The sequence below is a fragment of the Corvus kubaryi genome, unplaced genomic scaffold (assembly GCF_017639235.1).
Source record: "Corvus kubaryi isolate FWS band 111438036 unplaced genomic scaffold, C.kubaryi_AGA036_p1.0 37357, whole genome shotgun sequence".
In the NCBI taxonomy this organism is placed as follows: domain Eukaryota; kingdom Metazoa; phylum Chordata; class Aves; order Passeriformes; family Corvidae; genus Corvus; species Corvus kubaryi.
The window spans coordinates 15,182,852-15,200,530 of record NW_024581117.1 but is presented as its reverse complement, the minus strand read 5'-3'; the positions used below and the strand labels follow the sequence as shown (position 1 = coordinate 15,200,530).

Sequence of the window (17,679 nt, the reverse complement as noted above, 5' to 3'; positions counted from 1 at the left end):
GAGGTCAGCTGCACACCACCATTTTGTTGTACGGCAGAGGTAAGTGCGTGCCGCCATTTTGTGAAAAGTACAAGTCCCACGCGCAGTCTCGTAACTGCAGTAACCAGGGAGCCGTGGGGTTTGCTGCTGCATAAAAGGATTTTGCGTAAAAGCAGGCAACCGAGAGGTTATCCCTTTTGCCGTGTCTGCTGCACTGGCATCTGCGTTTGGTATTTCGGCTGGTTTGCGATATATTACAAATCCCTTCTGTTCCATTTGAGCTTTAGCTCCTGCCATCTGAGAAGGCGGCAGGGCCCCCTCCGCCTCCTGCTTGGCTTGCATAGGCTGCGCAAGATTTTTGTTGCTGTTAAGATGCTGCTATTAACTTGGTTTTCTGCTCTATTTGATTTCTGCTTGCTATAACTTCGTACACAACTCCGCAAATGGGAAGAAGCTTAGAAGCGGGACCGTTTCCAAGAGTGGCTGCGTTATATAGTCTAAGATGTATAGAGTGCCGGAGATGCAGTGTAAAAAGAGAGTTTGGGTCAGCATTTGGAAACTGCTCATTGACCCAAAATACAAGGTCTTTGAATTGTTCTTTTGGGACAGCTATAGCGTGTTCTTTTACCATAGATTCTAGCTTATTAAGTGCGTCTCTCTGCGATTTTGACATAACATGTCCCATTCTGAACCAAGGATTAACCCTGAAGAATATAATTAATACCTGACTTTGGCGTCAGAAGTTCTCCTCAGTACCCTCTGTTCCAAACTGTCCAGCAGTTCGATTCTGGTTCCTTTCACCAGCCACTAGGGATGTCCGAGCTCCTTTTTCCCTGGGGAATAGTCCTTTTCCAGCTCTGAGCTGCCTTTTTTTCTTTTTCCTTTTCCTTTTTTCTGTGTTTCTTCAGGGAGGTACAAACTCTGAGTTCTCACACAGGACACCAGTTATTAAATTTGCTCGTTCCTTTCTTCTTTGTTTCTGTTTCGTGAGCTCTTTTACTCAGAGTTCAGATTAAAACGCAGGAGACGCAGAGTTGTTCTTTGGACTCAGATGTTTATTATTTCTCATCTATGGTACAGCTGCACGGAATGTGCCTCTAAGTTAACAAGGTGGAAATGGCCCCCAAGTTCTACTTTCCAAAGTCTTTTAAAGCCCAAATTACCCAATTATGGAATGCCAACTGATGTATTTTTACTTATAATCCAATAACCATTCACGTTCTGCACTGCGGGTTTTTTGAACCAAAACCAGATCACCCAGGCTTGTGAAGAAGGAAGAAGAAAGAAGAAGAACTAACCTACACCCAAAACTCTCCATCTTGTTACATATATATTACTATATTCCAGAATCCTAAATTCTCTGAACCCAGGGTTCCAACAATGTAGTACAAAGAAAATGCATTTCAATCTATCTCTAAGACTGTTGTTTGTCATAATGCAAAGTAGATATTTTTATTCTGAAAGTCTGAAAGTGGTTTCCTCTTTGCATTTTAAAGCCAGGTACTTGTTCCTCTTTAGTGAACTTGCAGTGAAGTAAACTTTCTGTACCTTCATGAGGGCTTAGAAATTACTAGAAGAGTTGGTGAGAGAGTATATCCACAGTGAAGGAGAGTACAGATGCATAGTGGGCATCTGTAGTTAAATGCTGGGATATTACAAAAGGATATTATGATCTTTAATTTAATCCTTCATTATTTACACAGTGTGAGAAATCTTAAAACACTGATATTCAGCTGAAGCCAGATATTTTGATAATCAACTGAATTGTCTAATTGTCTAACTGAACTCTCTCACTACAAGCCAGTAGTTCAGGTTAAGGGCACAATCTGTACTGTGGCAAGAAGAGAGGTGGTTTTCTAATCCTGAGAGTTAGAATTTTGTTTTAGCTGCCATATTAGAGGGGGTATCTTTAAATCTTTCATACAACATACTTAATAGAAGCACAACATGTTGTAACTATCGTACCCTGTTGTTGAAACCAAACTGCAAGTTAATGATACTTTTCACAGGCCGTAACAGTAAAGAAGGAGTTTTTGGAAATATTTTGATATTTGGTTCTGCATACAATCACAAACTTGTGTGGTATTTAGAAGATGGATTACTGAGCCATTAGCAGTCTAGCAATATGATCAGATATCCATATTAATAAACATCTGTCCCAGCGGTATAGCAGATGTGCTAGGTGCATATATAACAAAAAATGTACATTTTTTTATGAGTACTTTGTTCTTTTTTTACTACAAAATGTTTTAATTACATTATAGATCATGCCATTAGTTTCAGTTTGCAACACTGAAAATCTTTTTTTTTTATAAAGAAAACCAAATGGTGTGAGGACAGTTTTCTGAGAAGTTCTGAAATACAACTCTGCTGGTGGAATGAACTGATTTTGAAAGGTGAACTTTATTGTCTTCCATTACCAGCTTCGAGCTTATCATTACATGTTTGGGGAAGGATTTTGGTTCTGATGGTCCTGGCTTGGTTCCTCCCTAGGTTCAGTAGTCCCCTGAATTCCAGTTGCTGTTGAGTTTATAAGGAATGGCATGCAGAGGGCTCAGCTTTGTGGCTCCCCTTGGGAAGTGTCCCAATCTGGCTAAAATTGCCATTGTTTTCTGAAGATTAAACTTGAAAACCTGATAAATGCAGATAGAGTAGTAGTATAAGATACAGTAGTTTAACTACCAGAAAATTGACTCCATAACCCCAAAAAATTATTTCATTCCCATGTTATACATCCTAAATGTCGTCCAATATAAAATGCATTTATCACAGTTGCAAAATCTTTTATAATTGTGGTTTATTTCCTTGCATAACACAAGGTGGGCACTCTGAAAGGCAGTTTTGCAGTAATGTTATTACATTACTTTTGCCAAATACATCTTTTTGAGCAAAAATGTCAGCGGTTTACTGGTAGCCCAGGTGAGGTTTTTAATTTTGGGATTAATTTGTATTTCACCGGGGTTTTTTTTAGAATACTGATTCCTTTGTTGTGACATTCTGGGTAGTTAAAATTGTAGTTATACCACTGGGAGGTCTTGCTCATTCAAGTAGAGTTTAGAAGCTGTTAATGAATAGCTTGTGAGCATAAGTGTTGGGAAATATGGTGGTTAATAGCCCATGTTCACAGCAGAAGGAGCTGGCAGTGGCACTGAGATGGCCCTGCTGGCCTTGAGTACAGGGTGTTACAGGGGTTAAAGGCTTGGGGAAGAGGCACCTGGCAGAGTCAGCGTTCCAGAGCCGTGACAAACCCTGCAGCCCTGAGTATTGCAAACGGGAAGGGCTGCCATGAAAGAGGGAAGGGACTGTGCTGAGTCTCAGCTCAGAGAATCTAAGGGATGTCTCAGGGAAGCAAAGAGGGGTTTGCAGAGGCTCCCTGCACAGAGCTCAGGTGCCTGGGACAGATGTGGCCATAGCATGGCCTCCCTCCTAACCCTGATATTACTGCTGTTCAGCAGGTTTGTCAGTCCTCCCAGTTTTCTGCTGTATCTAGGAATACAAGTTTCTTTTTCCCTAAAATGACTGCGTCGGAAGACCTGTGGGTAAAGGAACCTATCAGACCTCTGCTTCACATGGGAAGATACTTTTTGTTGTCAGTTCTTGCAGAGGTGTCCCTAGTGACTGCAGTCATGGCAGTTCAATAACCTGGATTGAAAGGTAAAATGGTTTGGGCTTTCACGATTAAATGCCTTGGAGACATGACCAGTGTGCAGCCTTGAGCCTTAAGAATACCCCCTTCCCCCCAGGTAATCCAAACAGCACAACTTTTTGGACCGTTTTAGGGTTTCTGAGATCTGGATGAGGTTTTTTTAATTACTGTGGTTGAAGAGATAGTCAAAGGACATGAGAAAATTTGAGCTAAGAAGGGTTCAGAATTAAAACTGAGTTGTTGATACAGCTCTCAGCAGCTGTGTTCACACACCCGGCACTCTGTGCGTGTGTCCCAGAGTTTCCAGTTTGCTTGGCTGAAATCTAGATACAGGATCTTTACTTGCAAGGTGGTCTCCATGGCACGAGTTGCTCCACAAGGTGTGTTACTCTCTTGCCACAAAACAGATGTGGTGGTTAATGATATGAACTGTGACATCTGAGAGCAAACTGAAAATAATTACCTTCCTTTGCAGTTTCTCCTGTCAGCTGATCTGTGGGATTGTGGTCACTTGGGTTAGGGGAAAAACCAGATCAAAAGTGTAAGCTCCAGAATAGACAGCTTGATCGTAGAGCACATACAAATGCACAGTTACAGCTCTTTGGGTGTATCCAACAGCTGGCACTGTGACCCTGCATTATTCAACCAGAGGTCTCCTGCTGTGACTCTTGTTCATGGCAGTCATTCTGTCTCTGGAGTTCATGAAAAAAAGCTCTCTGAACTCAGAGTTTGGGTTTTTCAATGTTTATTTTTCGATAATCAGTTTACTGTCCGCTTTGTTTGCTGTTGAAAAATTTAAAAATCTATTAGAAGTCAGTTCTTCACAGTATCTATGTTTTCTTTTGCTACCATCCATTTTTTTCCATGGGTAAGTAAAGTGCACTATTGTATTTTAATCTGGGTTTGTGATGATGTAATTAAGATTCTTTACAACTCCTTGCCCAGAGGGTAGTTGGCACCTTCAGCCTTTAGCTTGAACTTTCAGAATTCCGATGTTTATTTATGCATCTGCCAGAATACCTAATGGTCTTCAAGTAGCTTGTGGTTTTAAGTGCATGGATCTATTTTGTATTAGTTTATTTTCCACACCCAGAAATGTTCATACCTGCTCGAGGCCTGGGGGAAAGTGCTTTCTGCTCATTCATATATGCCATTAAATAAGTGAGGTCAGATGGGCTCCATCCCTGCTTTGTTCTCACAGTGACAGTTTGATGTCTCATAGAATGTGCTGCTCTGCTCATTTTAATTGCACATCTTGTCCCTTGTGGCCATTTGCACCCATGAACCAATGGATGGCCTTGGAACAGTGGCCTTAAGTGCAGGGGCAGCCGAGGACAGCGCCGTTGCCTCTCTGTAGCCGGGGGGATCTGCGAGTTTGGTTCCTGAGCAGCAGTGCAGAGATAGGCACAGGCTGCAGGGGCTGTGTGGGACCACGGACCAGCTGAGGGACACAGGGATGTCCTGGGAGGTCTCACAGTCCACATGAGGATGCTGCTGGGAGGGCACTGGCACTGGAGAGCCCAGAGACTGGTTTAGAGAGGTGATTTCCCCCAAGAGCATGGCCCTGGGCCAGGCTCCTGCAACTCAGTTTTAATGCTCAGTTCATGAGTGTCTGTACTCTGATGGGAAATTTCAAAAGGTAAGGTCTGCCATTAATGTAACTTTTTTTAATGACACAATTAAATGAGGAATAAATACCGTAAAAAAATGATAGTACAGCGGTCATAAAGCCATGAACTTTACCTTTTGGGATTCACTGAGTTTAAGTTGCTCAACAGGCCTTGCTGAACAAGCCTTGCTGTGAGGCATGCTCTGTGAAAGGATAAGGAAGTACTCTGGGTGTAGATGTGGCTGGACTCTTTCAAAGAAAAGACATTTAATAATGATTTTCAGAACAATCTGTTTGCTTTCTCTCATTGGAGAACTGAAAAGATAAACTTCGAAAAGCAAAGAAAATGTTTCATTATTTAAAGGTTACATCATAGCAAGAGGATTTTAGAAGGCAATATTGACTTGCTTAAGAGGCATTGCTCTATTTTTGCCCTGTACTGCTCACACTCCTATTTTGTTTCATTACTACCCCTCCCATGGCGTTTTTCTCCTTCCAGGCTCTTGAGACTTGCTTTTTCTAGAGCATGTTATATAACTCCTGTTGAAAATTCAGCACATGGCCCACAGGAGTGGGAAACATACGGGCCTCTCTGCAGAGGGATTCCTTAGAGCTGACTGGGCTGTAGTTTACCTCTGTGCTTTGGGAGGGTGCAGATGTGCAGCTGCAGTTGGGCACATTTGAGACATCCTGCACACAGCCAAACACCTCCGTGCATGCCTGCTGTGCCAGCTTTCCCAGGAGACAGCCGGGAGTGCCCCTGCAGCCAGGCTGGCAGTGCCCAGGGATACCAGGGGCAGTCCTGGCCTGCTGGGCAAGGATGAGCCTTGACATGTCCTTTGCATTGTCCCCTCCCTGCCCAGCCCAGCTCAGAGTGCAGGGGAGCCATGCATTCAGAGCCTAATGTATGCCTCCAATTTTAATGTTCCTTGTTCAGAAGCCAATCGCTTCTGCTCACAGACAGAGTGCCGAAATTCCTGAAGCACAGTCTGTGAGGCTCTTGGATGGTTTCCTGTATTAGGGAGGTTAAAATCTCCAGATGATTTCTGTTCATGACAAAAAAATGGGAGAAAGGGGATTGATGAGGCAAATAGCAGAGAATTTTCCTGCCATCACTGAAACAGCAACTGTGGGTATGTAACATAGTGATTAAAATGACAGGCAGCAAATTAAAGCCCATGACTGGTAAAGTCTGCTGACTGTAGTGACTGAAAATGAAAGTGTGCTTTGAAAAGCTGGACTTGGAAGCAGAAAGAGATGGAGAAACATCTGAGTGAAGGTGAGAGTAAAAAGAGATGAGAGACATACAGTTGATACCTGGCTGAGATGGCAGAACACTTGAGATGTTGTGGTGTTCCCTCACTTTGCACTAATGGTGTTTGTGTATGGCTGTGAGAAACAGATCACAAGGGAATCTGGGGAGATATTTCTGGTGGCACGGGAAAAAGTGTCTGGGGAGTAGCAAACTGGGGAAAACAGTTTCTACACCTGTAAATAGTTTCCTCTGGAACTAAACTTGAGTTTCATGGATGCCATCTGCCTACCAAAGGCATAATCAAATTTACCCGGGTGTGCTATCTTGTACAAACCACTGCTTTTATTATAATTAATCCCTTTGTAACAAACTAGTACCAAACACAGAAGTATTTCTATTTTTATATGCACTTACAGAGCTGGAGATCTAAGACATGCCATACTTTGACTTGTGCACACAGATGGACACCCTTGGATGTTTGGAATTCTCTTGCAATCTTTGATAAAATGCATCATCAAAGTCCAGTTTATACCCAGCTGAGAGCAGCTTCCTCTCATTCCACTGTTTTTATCACTACAGGCTTTTAACATTTTGGTTTTTTTTTAGTTCAGTGTAAAATCCGCTGACAAAATAGTTCAGCAGCAACGATGAGTTTTGTGAAGTGTTTTTCATCTTTAGATCACAATGAGAATTTAATCATGCTTTTTTAATATATAGGTAAAAGTATTATGTGGTGTTTTATTTGTTTATTTAAGATATGTACCTCCTGCAGCTGGCCTCAATTGGATAGAAACTGCACATTTTCATTAACACATTTCATCAGGGTTGCAAGAGAATTGCAGATATCTTAGAGAAGATTTGGAGTTGGGGATTTAGAAGTGAAGGGAAAGGGTGGCTGTGTGTGTGCACAAGTGTCAGTGTGGGAAGATCCCACCATTCTTCGATTTTCATCTCTATAAATAGCGTATGTAAACATCCAGACACTGCTGTGTTTGGTTGCTGCACACATAAATATTCAGTGCATCAGAGTCAGACCTGTACAAACATACCCCTTTAATGCTTTGCTTCCCACATTCTGTTGTTGCTGTGATGAGTTTTGTCAGAATTGTGATTTAACAACTTTTAGTCAGAATTTCAGCTGCTTTTCTGCCTCCCAGGCTGCAGGTACAGCTCCTCTCCTGACATACCTTCCTCTGTTCCCACCTGACTGCTGCTTTGTGTTCTCTCCCATATTATTTTAAGATGCAGTTCCAAATTGTGAAGTCTTTAATAGGTAACATTATTATTAGCAACTACTCAAGTAATATCAGCATTTTTCCCTCTGAATTATATCAGGATTTCTCAGTTCCACAACTGATACGATCAGGATGGTAGAGCAGTGCTCTGCTGTATGGGACTACATTCTGAAGCAGGAATTCCTTTCTGTTCTTATGCTCTTTAAAACTAGGGACCAGAAGTACCTCTAGTGACAGTTGTTTTGCAGTGCTCACCTCTGACCCTGCAGCTCAGTGCCTGGATTTCTCTAACAAAGTTTATTCAGCTGACAAAATAGAGTATGGGAGCTTAGAAATATGCCTGTTTTGTCCTTGCCATGTTTAAATAGCTGTATTGAGATTTCATTTATCCAAGCAGAGAGGAAGAAAACTCAGATTTCATTAGGAAAAGGTCCCTTCTGTGTTTATGTATCCTCAAATACATTGTCCAAGCACTGCTACAGATGAAGGACATTGTGTCTGTCATGGTGCAGTCCTGCTGTCTGTTACAGGTGAGAGATGGCCGGCTTTGGGAAAAGCATGGGGAGGTCAGGAGTAGACACTGTCATGGGAGGACCTGAGGGCTGTAGCAGATGGAGAGCCAGGGACCATGTCCCTGGAAGCAGCTGGGGTGGAGAGGCAGGGCTACAAATGGTACTGTAGGGTCTTCCAGGTGCTTTGTGAAATTACCACAGCACTCAGTTTTTCCTCAGAAACCACAAGTGATTGGGGTTTTAGTGAAATTCAGGGAATTTTGGACATGGCTCTCAGAATTGAAATTGGTAGTCACTGAAGGTCTTTGAAAAATCTGCTTCTGTATTGTATGAAATGCTGAGAAAATTTTTGGTTGCTGTAGTTTGGTCTTGGGTTGCACAATACAGCAAGTAAGAGCAACAAAAACAAATGACTGGATGCCTCATAAAGCAAAGCTTTCTAAGTAAGAGCTTGGCCTCATTTTGTAGAGATGGTGAAAGCATGGGGGACTTGGGGAGAGAAGGATGACCCAGATAGAAAACTACCAATGTAAGATCAACAATGAGTATCTAAGTTGTACTGATGTAAAAAAATTGCTGTAAATAACAGTAATTTTCAATTCCCATTTCACTGCCACAGTGGTGTAAAGCCTTCAACTAATCCCATGGATTTTTGCACTGGCCTTCATTTTCAATGTTTCTTTGGCCAGAGTTGCATTATCATTCTGTCTTGGAGAAGGGGAACATATGGAAGTACAGCTCCCAGGAACTGGGTGGCCACTATGACAGGACAGATGCCTGTGGGACAGGATGTGCCACAGCTGACACTGGACGGGATGTCACTGGCGCTGCACCTTGTTCTGTGTGAGTGCCACAAGTTCCCTGTGCACAGCACCAGCGACTGCCACTGAACAGGAGGAGCCATAGTGCCTATTCCACTGGAATAGCTGAAGCTTAAGAAGCAAACCCAAACCTAATCCGTTCTGTTGGCAGTCTTCTCTTTCCTAAATGAAATCTTACGTCTTTCTATGAATTCTCCTAGAGAGACCTCATTACTATATGTAGTGGTTTGGTCCAAAATACTAATTACTGTTTATTGTCTGTGAGATAAGAATTAGGAGAAACACAAAGCAGGCACCAAACTTGAAAGAATATAAAGAAGTTTATTAACAGACCTAAAAGAAGGGAAAAAAATTATACCACACCTTTAGAACTCTCCTCCTCCCCCCACCTTCCTCCCTTCTCCCACTGACAGTGTAAAAAGACAACCCTTCAGATGTTCAGTCTGTTTACCACTTCCATAATAACCTTGTTCAGTCCATTTAGAAAGAGAAGTCTCTTCTTGCTCGTGCTATGAAAACATTATCACAACGAGACAGCCGCCCACTTCCAAATATTGTTCAGTCCATTTAGGAAGAGGAGTCTCTCTGCTCGCACTGAGTCCCTTCCCCCGACTTGCAGCTTTTCCCGCAACTGCTTTCGAGGGTCCACTCCTGAGGTTTTTTTGGGGTACAATTTTAAGGTTGAGCCGTTCAGAAACAAAAGTTCTCTTCACCCATCTCTGGGAGCATTTCATCTCTAAGAACAGAGGCCCTTCTCCTTCCCTGGGAGCAAAGGGTCCTCCTCATCTTTATCTTTAGGACTATCTCTGGGAGCATCTCTAGGAACTGAGGTTTCTCCTTTTCCATTTGGAGCCAAAGTCCTCATCTGGTCCATCTCTCCCTGTCAAAACTTCTCATGAAATTACAGCTGTGTCAGCATCTGCCTATCTCACCACAGGTGCTTTTACTTATGAACTGAACACTCCACCCCCCCATATCTTCATGAAATTACAGTGGGTACTCTGATATATCATAGCTTCACAAAAGAATTTCAGCTTTAAGCATCTCCTCTTTCTCTTCCCTCAGGTTTTCAGCTCTTCACAGCAATAAAAGGGTTAATCTCACCTTGGCCTTGCAGCTGGAATGTGGCTTATCGAAGTGGACACAGGGGAGAGCCGAGCCGCTCCGGCTGCCCACAGCAAGGCAGTGGGGGGGGTTCCACGGATGGAACAGGCCCATCGGCTCCAGGATGGCCGTGGCCTGGCCCGGGCCTGGGCTGGGCCCGCTGGCCCCCGCACGAGGCCCGCAGCCACCTGTCCCAGCACCGGAAACGAGAGAGAGAGAGCTGTGGGGGTTTGTCTGTTCTTAAGTGTGGATCACAGAGGTGATCACAACTTGAAGTGGCTTAAAGAATTGTCCATATTCAAACTGGCCGCTGGTAGGTTTGATCAGGTCATGGGGGGAAGCTGTAAGAACCCCTTTGCAAGAACATCCCTTCTGGGACTATGCTTTGCTAACCCATGACACTATAAAAAAGAGCAGATTGTTTATTTCTTCTCTGTATTCGCCACTTTCCCATTACCTTTTCTTCTGCAGCAAGTGCTGATTCCTGATGAATTTGTGATCCACTAAAACTCAGTGCCTCTCACTGTCCTGCTGTGTAGGGACTGACTCTCCATGTTTATCTCTGGGTTTGATTTTCCTACATGAGGGCGCATGTATTTTTTTTCATTGCATCTACTTTTTCTTCCTGTTTTTCTCAGGTAATTCTTAATTCCACCTCTGGCCTCCTAGCCTATTTCCTTCTTCTTCCACATCAGTATCAAATGTAAGTTCATTAGGCATTCTCTGTATTCCCTTCATTCAAGTCATGAATAAAGAACTGAGCAGCTCGGACAGCAAGGCAGGTCCCAGAGAAACCAGGTTCCTTCTCTTTTGCTCTCCACTGTGACAGTGGCCCTTTGATAACCAGTCCATCTTGGAGTGTGCTCTTCCAAGTTTGGCATCTCCTTAGCAATGACTTAATCTATTTTCCATGTATTGTATAGGCAGTTCATGAAAATGCAACAGGAGAAGGTTTCAGAACCCTGCCTGAAGATACATGGTATTTACAGCTTCTAATCTTTCCAGAAGCCATAAAAGCTTATTTTCTGTTAGTCTGACAATATTTATGCTTGAAAAATCATGTGGGCTGTTACTCATCTCTGTTATATTCTGCATGCTCCCTGTTTGATTGCAAATTGATAGGATTTATTTGCCCTCAGCAGACACCATTTGGAACTGACAAGCAAACAGGGCAGCTGCTCTGCTGGCATTGCTGCCAAGAGGTTCAGAAGGGCAGGGTCAGGGGCTGGCTTCTGCACAGTCAGAAAGGTACCAACCCAGTTCAAACCAGTATTACCCAGAACAGCGTGTGCAACACTCCTTTACAAAATACTCAGGTTGGGTTTGTGCGTATCACCCCACTCCTGCAGTACAAAGCCTGTGCTTTTGGACCTCCTCTCCCTTATTCCTCTTGGAGGAAGATGCAGACCTCATGTCTTAACAGTGCAGGAGGGCAGAAAGGAAAAGAAACTCCAGTATTAACCCCATTTTCACTTCCAGAAATACAGAACAGACAGATACATATATAAGCTGTGTTCACACTGCCTGAAACTTCACTGTCCCATTCCTGGGTCCATAGAATCCAGATATTTTTCCGAGTCTTAAATTCCTTTACTTACAAAAGGTATTTCTACCTACAAAATGCTATTTATTACATTAAATTTATGGTTTTTTATGTCATGCCTTTTAATGTTTTTTTTCACACTGCCCTTTTCTCATCTGGCTACACTTTCATTTGTATTACATTTATTTTGTTAAGAAATAGACCTGCTTCAGCCATTGCACCTGTAAATGTTGCGTGGGGGCTTGGCCTTCAGTTTTGCCACCATTAAGAGTTCTCTTCTCCTGATTTCCAAACCTGTAAACCCAGACAGGGACAGAAGATGTGTGAAACTAAAATCCTCCTTGCTCTTGTGTGTACAGCTATAACGAACTGGCAGAGGTCAGCTCTGGGATTCACCTGTACAATCTCCAATTACCTTTTCCCCACATGGATTTCCTGAGAAGCTCTGCTGCCTCCTGTTTGTGTAGGTGTAACTGATAGGGATGTGCAGCCTGGTGTAATAAAATGGATTTTTGTTTATAGCCATGATTCTAAAAAGCGTAATTTTTCATCCTTGAACACCAAGCCCTTCACAGATTTAATCTAAAACTATGTACATTCAGCTGGGAGGGGCAGGCAAAGTGATCTGCAGGAAAAAGATTCACTCAGTTAAGTTTAGAGCATTTGTAATGAGTGAGGTGTGAATCCTGCTTCCTTATCCCCGCTCCCAGGACTGCACACAATCACTGGGTTAATAAAAGAAAAAGCAAACTTCAGAAACAGCTCGTGGAATAGAGATCAGAATGTGTGACTGGAATCCAGATTTCCTACCATGCCAGTACTCAAGCGTTTTGCAGGGCAGTAGTGGGAGGCAGAAGAAAGGAGAAACACACAGAGTGTTTGGGGAAGAACTGCAGGAGGTACAAATGGTACCTCAGAATGTGGTGACAACTGAATTAACTAACTACAACAGTGTCTATAAAAGGTAATTATTATTTATAGGAGTATCTTTCTGTGAGTAAGGTAATGGCTGTGCCTTCTACAACTGCACAGCATTGTAAGTAATGCACTTTCCTCAGGACATGTTACTTCATGTGCCTTGAAGTAACACTTTTGTCTCTCGGATGGGAGCTGTGACCTTCTTCACCTCAGGAAACATCCTGGTCCACTTCTACCACCACGGAGCCCTCCCTTGCCAGCAGTTGGCCTCCTCCGGCCCTAACAGTGCTCCAGACTGGGGCTGCTCAGGTGGACACTGGCCTGGGTTTGGCTGGGATTGCCAGACCTGATCCTTTGCTGAGCTCAGGTTGGAGTAGCAGAGAGATGCACTGCTGGGTTTGGAGTTGTGCCTCCTCTGCAGTGCCCCTGGAAAACCTGCAGTTACAGTGGGAGCTGTCAGGACCTACAAACTAGGCATAATGGCATAGAATGGTCAGAGCCTGGAGCTCAGGACTGGAGAGTGGCTGTGGCCACTGGGGTTGTGTGTTGGAGCTGCTGGTGAAGCTTTCAGCTCCTGCCATGGAGCACTGTGAAATGTGGCTGTGTGTTGGGGGTGTGAGGTGGGAGTTGTGCAGCCACTGCTCAGTGCAGCCCCTCTGGCTCTTTCTGCAGCCCCTCTGGCTGTTTCTGCTGCACACCAGGTACAGAGCATCTGCTAAGGGGAGCACAGCATGTAGGGGGAAGCCACCGGCTTTGCTTGCAGACAGAAGACTTTCTCTTCCTGGAAAAGGTGATGGCAAAGACTTTCTGGACTTGAAGTAGAAGTTTCCATTACTGTAAGAATCATGAGTATCATTGCTTTTCAGAGTGAACTTCCAGTGTGAAACAGAAGGTAATGCCCCATGGCCATGTCTGCTAATTGCTGTGGTTAAGTTTAGGCAGACAGGGATGGAGTTGCTCTCGGTTTGTCCTGGCTTGGAGCAAGAATGATTAGATTTGAGAGGCTTCGGGCTCTCTTTCACAATTACCCCAAACCCTTGGTGTTGTACTAATTAACACAGTCCAACTTCTTTCCTCCTATGATTGACCTTTCAAGAAACATTGAGGTGAAGTTTTGGGTTTTTTTCTCCTGTACCTTTGTGGAGATACTCCAAACTGCTTTCTTTGTACATAATCCATTTTCTGCCTTGTTACACTTACCTGGATGTCTTTCTCTATATTATTTATGGCCTATTTCCAGTTTTGTTGTTGGATAGAGCAGGTGATTTGAGCTCTAGTAACAATCCATCATTACCTTTGGGAGATATAATTGCTTGTAAATACAGTACTTTGTCTCTCCTTTGTTTTTCATAGCCTTCAATGTGTTCTCAGCTTGCTCAGCCTGTAAGGCTTTATGCTTGGAAATAGTGAGGTATGAGGAAAACAGATGTATTAGATCTTCCATGGAATGAATCCACAGTCTACTGTTGTAGGTTATGAACTCTGTGAAGTCACTGGGGAAGAACTTCAGTAACTGACTGTGTGAGCTGAAGTTTGGCCTTAAATGTTAGAGACTGGAAGCAGGGAAAAAATAGTAAGATTAAAGCTGACTTGAAAAAAATGTTTTTAAAAAATTCCATGGTTTCCATAGCAGAGAAATTAGAATTTCTTTAGGGGAGAAGGTGGAAAACTCCACAATGAAGAAATTTTGTGATGTTATTGACCAGCAGATGGTACTTGGCAGAAAAGTTTTTTTATATTTGTTTCTTTAACAGCTGTAGGTGCATGAGCTATTGCATGCAGGTCTGCACTATCCACCATAATTTGGGATGCTTCAGCATGTGGTGGAGGAGGATCAGGGACTCAGTCTGTAGGAAGAAAGGGATGCTATTACAATGATACAAAGAGAGACCTAAGTGAAATATCTGGAAAAGCGTTCCAGAGGGTGAGATGGATAGCTCAGGGAAACAGCCTTCAAGCAAAGTGTTTTCTCATACTTGAAACTTGCCATAAAAAAATGCAAGTGCATATAAAACTGGTGGGGAGCTGCACAGTGGCTGGGGAAAACAACCTAGATGATTTAATAGACTTCTTGTGTCTCTAACATCTGGATTCAGGGAGTTAATCTGAGTTAGTGGCATTCTGAATCTGCTGATTTGGTGCTAAATCAGGAAAAGTGGGAATTCACAAAGTGCACAGCTGCACTGCTAGCATTAGAAGGCAACGTGCATTGAAACTGGTAGTAATTCACCAAAACCCATGAAACTTCATTGTTAGATTTCCAACAATAAAATCATTGGACTGAAGAGCCCTCAGCAGAGGATGGAAATGATCCCACCCTCAGAACAGATGCCTGTCTGGTCTTGTCCACTGGCAGTGGTGGCACAGCCACATGGCTGCTCTGCACCTCCCTGAGACTGCTCTTCCAGAAGGTGGGCTTGGAACCACCTCCCCAGCAACCACATCATCTCCGTGTGTCCCACAGCCTCTCCTGCTCACAATTCCTCCTTTGTCCCACTCCAAACCTCCAGACTGTCGTGCGAGTAAACCCTTCTGTCTCTCCGTATGTTTGACATGTAATCATCCTTTTTGCACAGCCTTCCGTTGTGTCTAAGCTTTCTTCATGGAAACCCCCACAGACCCTGCAGCTGCAGTCTTACTAAAATAGGGAAAGTGGCAGCAAAGCTTTGTTTAGGATATTACCTGTGTGTGAACCTCGGTGTGGTAACTGCTGTTTTCTCAGCAGCTCTGTCTCAGGGACTCCTGTTCACACTGACCCACTGAAATAACCTCTCTGGCTTTGTACAGAAATACTATAGAGACGCTCTCTTCCTAAGCAGTAGATTACTTACATCCAAATTTACTGTTTGCAGTTGAACTAGCATCCTGTTTCAGTTTTTTTGGTTTTTCTCTCTGTTTCTTCCCTTTGGCTGGTGATTCAGCATATCTGGTGTACTTTCCCAAGTATTCTTTCCAAAGTACTCAGAATTTCCCAACATCATAAACTGGGACTAGTGGCTCATGATGCCATACCCCAAGGCAGCTAAGCCTGTGCTTTGTCAGAGGCTTTGGATTTTACATGAAGGTAAAAAAAGCAGCACAGGTAGTTCTTGGTTGTGTTTGTACCTACACCATGATGTGCTGGGGTTTCAGCACTTTTTAATACAAAGCCGCAGCATTCCTAACTATTTAACATTTACTTCAAGACTGAGCTGTGGCTGGCTGCTCAGAAGCATCACACTCCATGTTTCTTAGGGACTGTAGTGGAGAACTTGAACCATTGGTGCAGTAGATGCCAAGCGGAGCAGAAGTCTCCAGAACAGTCATTGCTGAGTGTCCCTCTAGCGGTTCTCATGGTGGCTGTGTTTGTGGTGAAAAGTAATACTTCATTTTCATCTTTCTGAAGTAATTTTTTTGGGGTGGAATTGCTTCATTCTCATTAGATCTCTGATGGTACAAGAAAATGGCTAGTTTAATTAACTAACTTACCCTCAAAATACTAAGCTAGCTTCAAATGTCAGCAAAGCTGCTGATGATACAAGAGTTACCTTAGCAGAAATGGCTTGAACTGTTGCTGCCATCTCTCCTTTCCTGGCCATTTTAATGCTGGGTTGTGTTCCCCTTTGGTATTGCTTGGCTGGTGCCTGGGTTGGACCTTCCCAGGAAGGTGCTGGGCTGCTGGCAGTTTGTGGAGCCCCTAAAGGATGTGCTGTGGATGCCTGACAAGCCTCTGGCCTTTGAGCTGCTGCAGTGCAAATAGCAATGAACCAGTGGCCTGGAATGGTGGGAAGAGTCAGTATGCACTCGTAAGAATTGGGTTGTACAACTAAGGATTCAAAGGGGAAAGACCAGGAAAGGCAAATGAAGGGTATGAGTGAGGGTTCGAGTACTGATTCCTAGCTACAGGGGATTGCGTTTCCAAGTTCATTCCCCACATACACTGTTACTTTTATACACTGATCAATCTGCCAAGGAGGTTTGACATAACAAAAAGATGCCTTTCTGTAGAAAAATCATGTGTAAAATATCTGATTCTAGGTTGTTCCAAATGTGGGCTTCCAGACTTGAGAACTAGGAACTGTAATTATTAAAGTATGCTTTCCCCCAAGGAGTTCTTTGCTAAGCAGTGTGATTAATCAAGAAGAGATTAAACATTATCTGCCATGTTGTGTTGTCATCACTATCATTTCCTGACTGCACTGTTTGTACAGGTCCATACTATAATATTTTTAGGCTAAATGAGTTTTTTACTGGAATGTTCTTCATACATGAAACCATACTGACTTTGAGGAAAAGGGTCTTCTCATTTGAAAAATGAGTCACATTAATTTTTTTCATGTTGTCTACTTCCTTTGTCTAGTGCAGAACTTGGAAATTGATTTGGGGCCTTCAGGAATTAAATGCATAATAAAACTAAAAGTATTCGTGTCAAAGAAGTTGGAAGGCAAAGCTGAGTTCAGGAGCATTGCTCACTTTATACATACATGAAGTACAATTAAATGTCAATTTTAGTTTTGCTGAAGTGTTTCAGCACTAAGGAGGCTGAGGCTCAAGCAAATGTGAAAAAAATGGCTGTCATATTTCCTGCCTTAAATATTCACATTTTACTTCTTAGTTCCTAGAAACGTTCTCCGGTAATTACAGCAGCTTTTTGGGCTTGGGAGGGGAGCATACAGAGTAAGAGGCTGACTTTTTGGCAGACTGTTCACAGGAACTTGACTGTTTTCCTAGATTGAAATTCTGAAATTGTTTGGGAAGTATTTTTCAGATATGGCATATCTGTGTTCTGAGTGGCGTGTGCAAGTTGATTTGCAGCCCTGTTCATACATCTCATACAATGATGTTCATACATCACTGGTGCTTGGGTACACCAACTGAATTTTAAAAAACCCCAACCAAACCAACCCCACTATTTTTCTGAGCAGCTATCCATAATGACACCACACTGAGCTGAACTTCCTTTGAACATATTACTAGAAAATTCATGGAAGGGAAAGGAACTTCATATAACCCTGGGAAAAGCAAACTGCTTGAGAAACTTCTTAAAATCAGGATTTGGCATGGGTTGTGCTTTCAGT

The 17,679-nt window shown here is 43.1% G+C and overlaps 1 protein-coding gene across 4 annotated transcripts in view; it reads left to right on the top strand.

Annotated features, from left to right (window-relative positions):
* CTNNA3 (catenin alpha 3) overlaps window positions 1-17,679 on the top strand; it is a 432,189-nt gene that overhangs the window by 389,852 nt on the left and 24,658 nt on the right. The gene's annotated exons all lie outside the window — the stretch shown is intronic.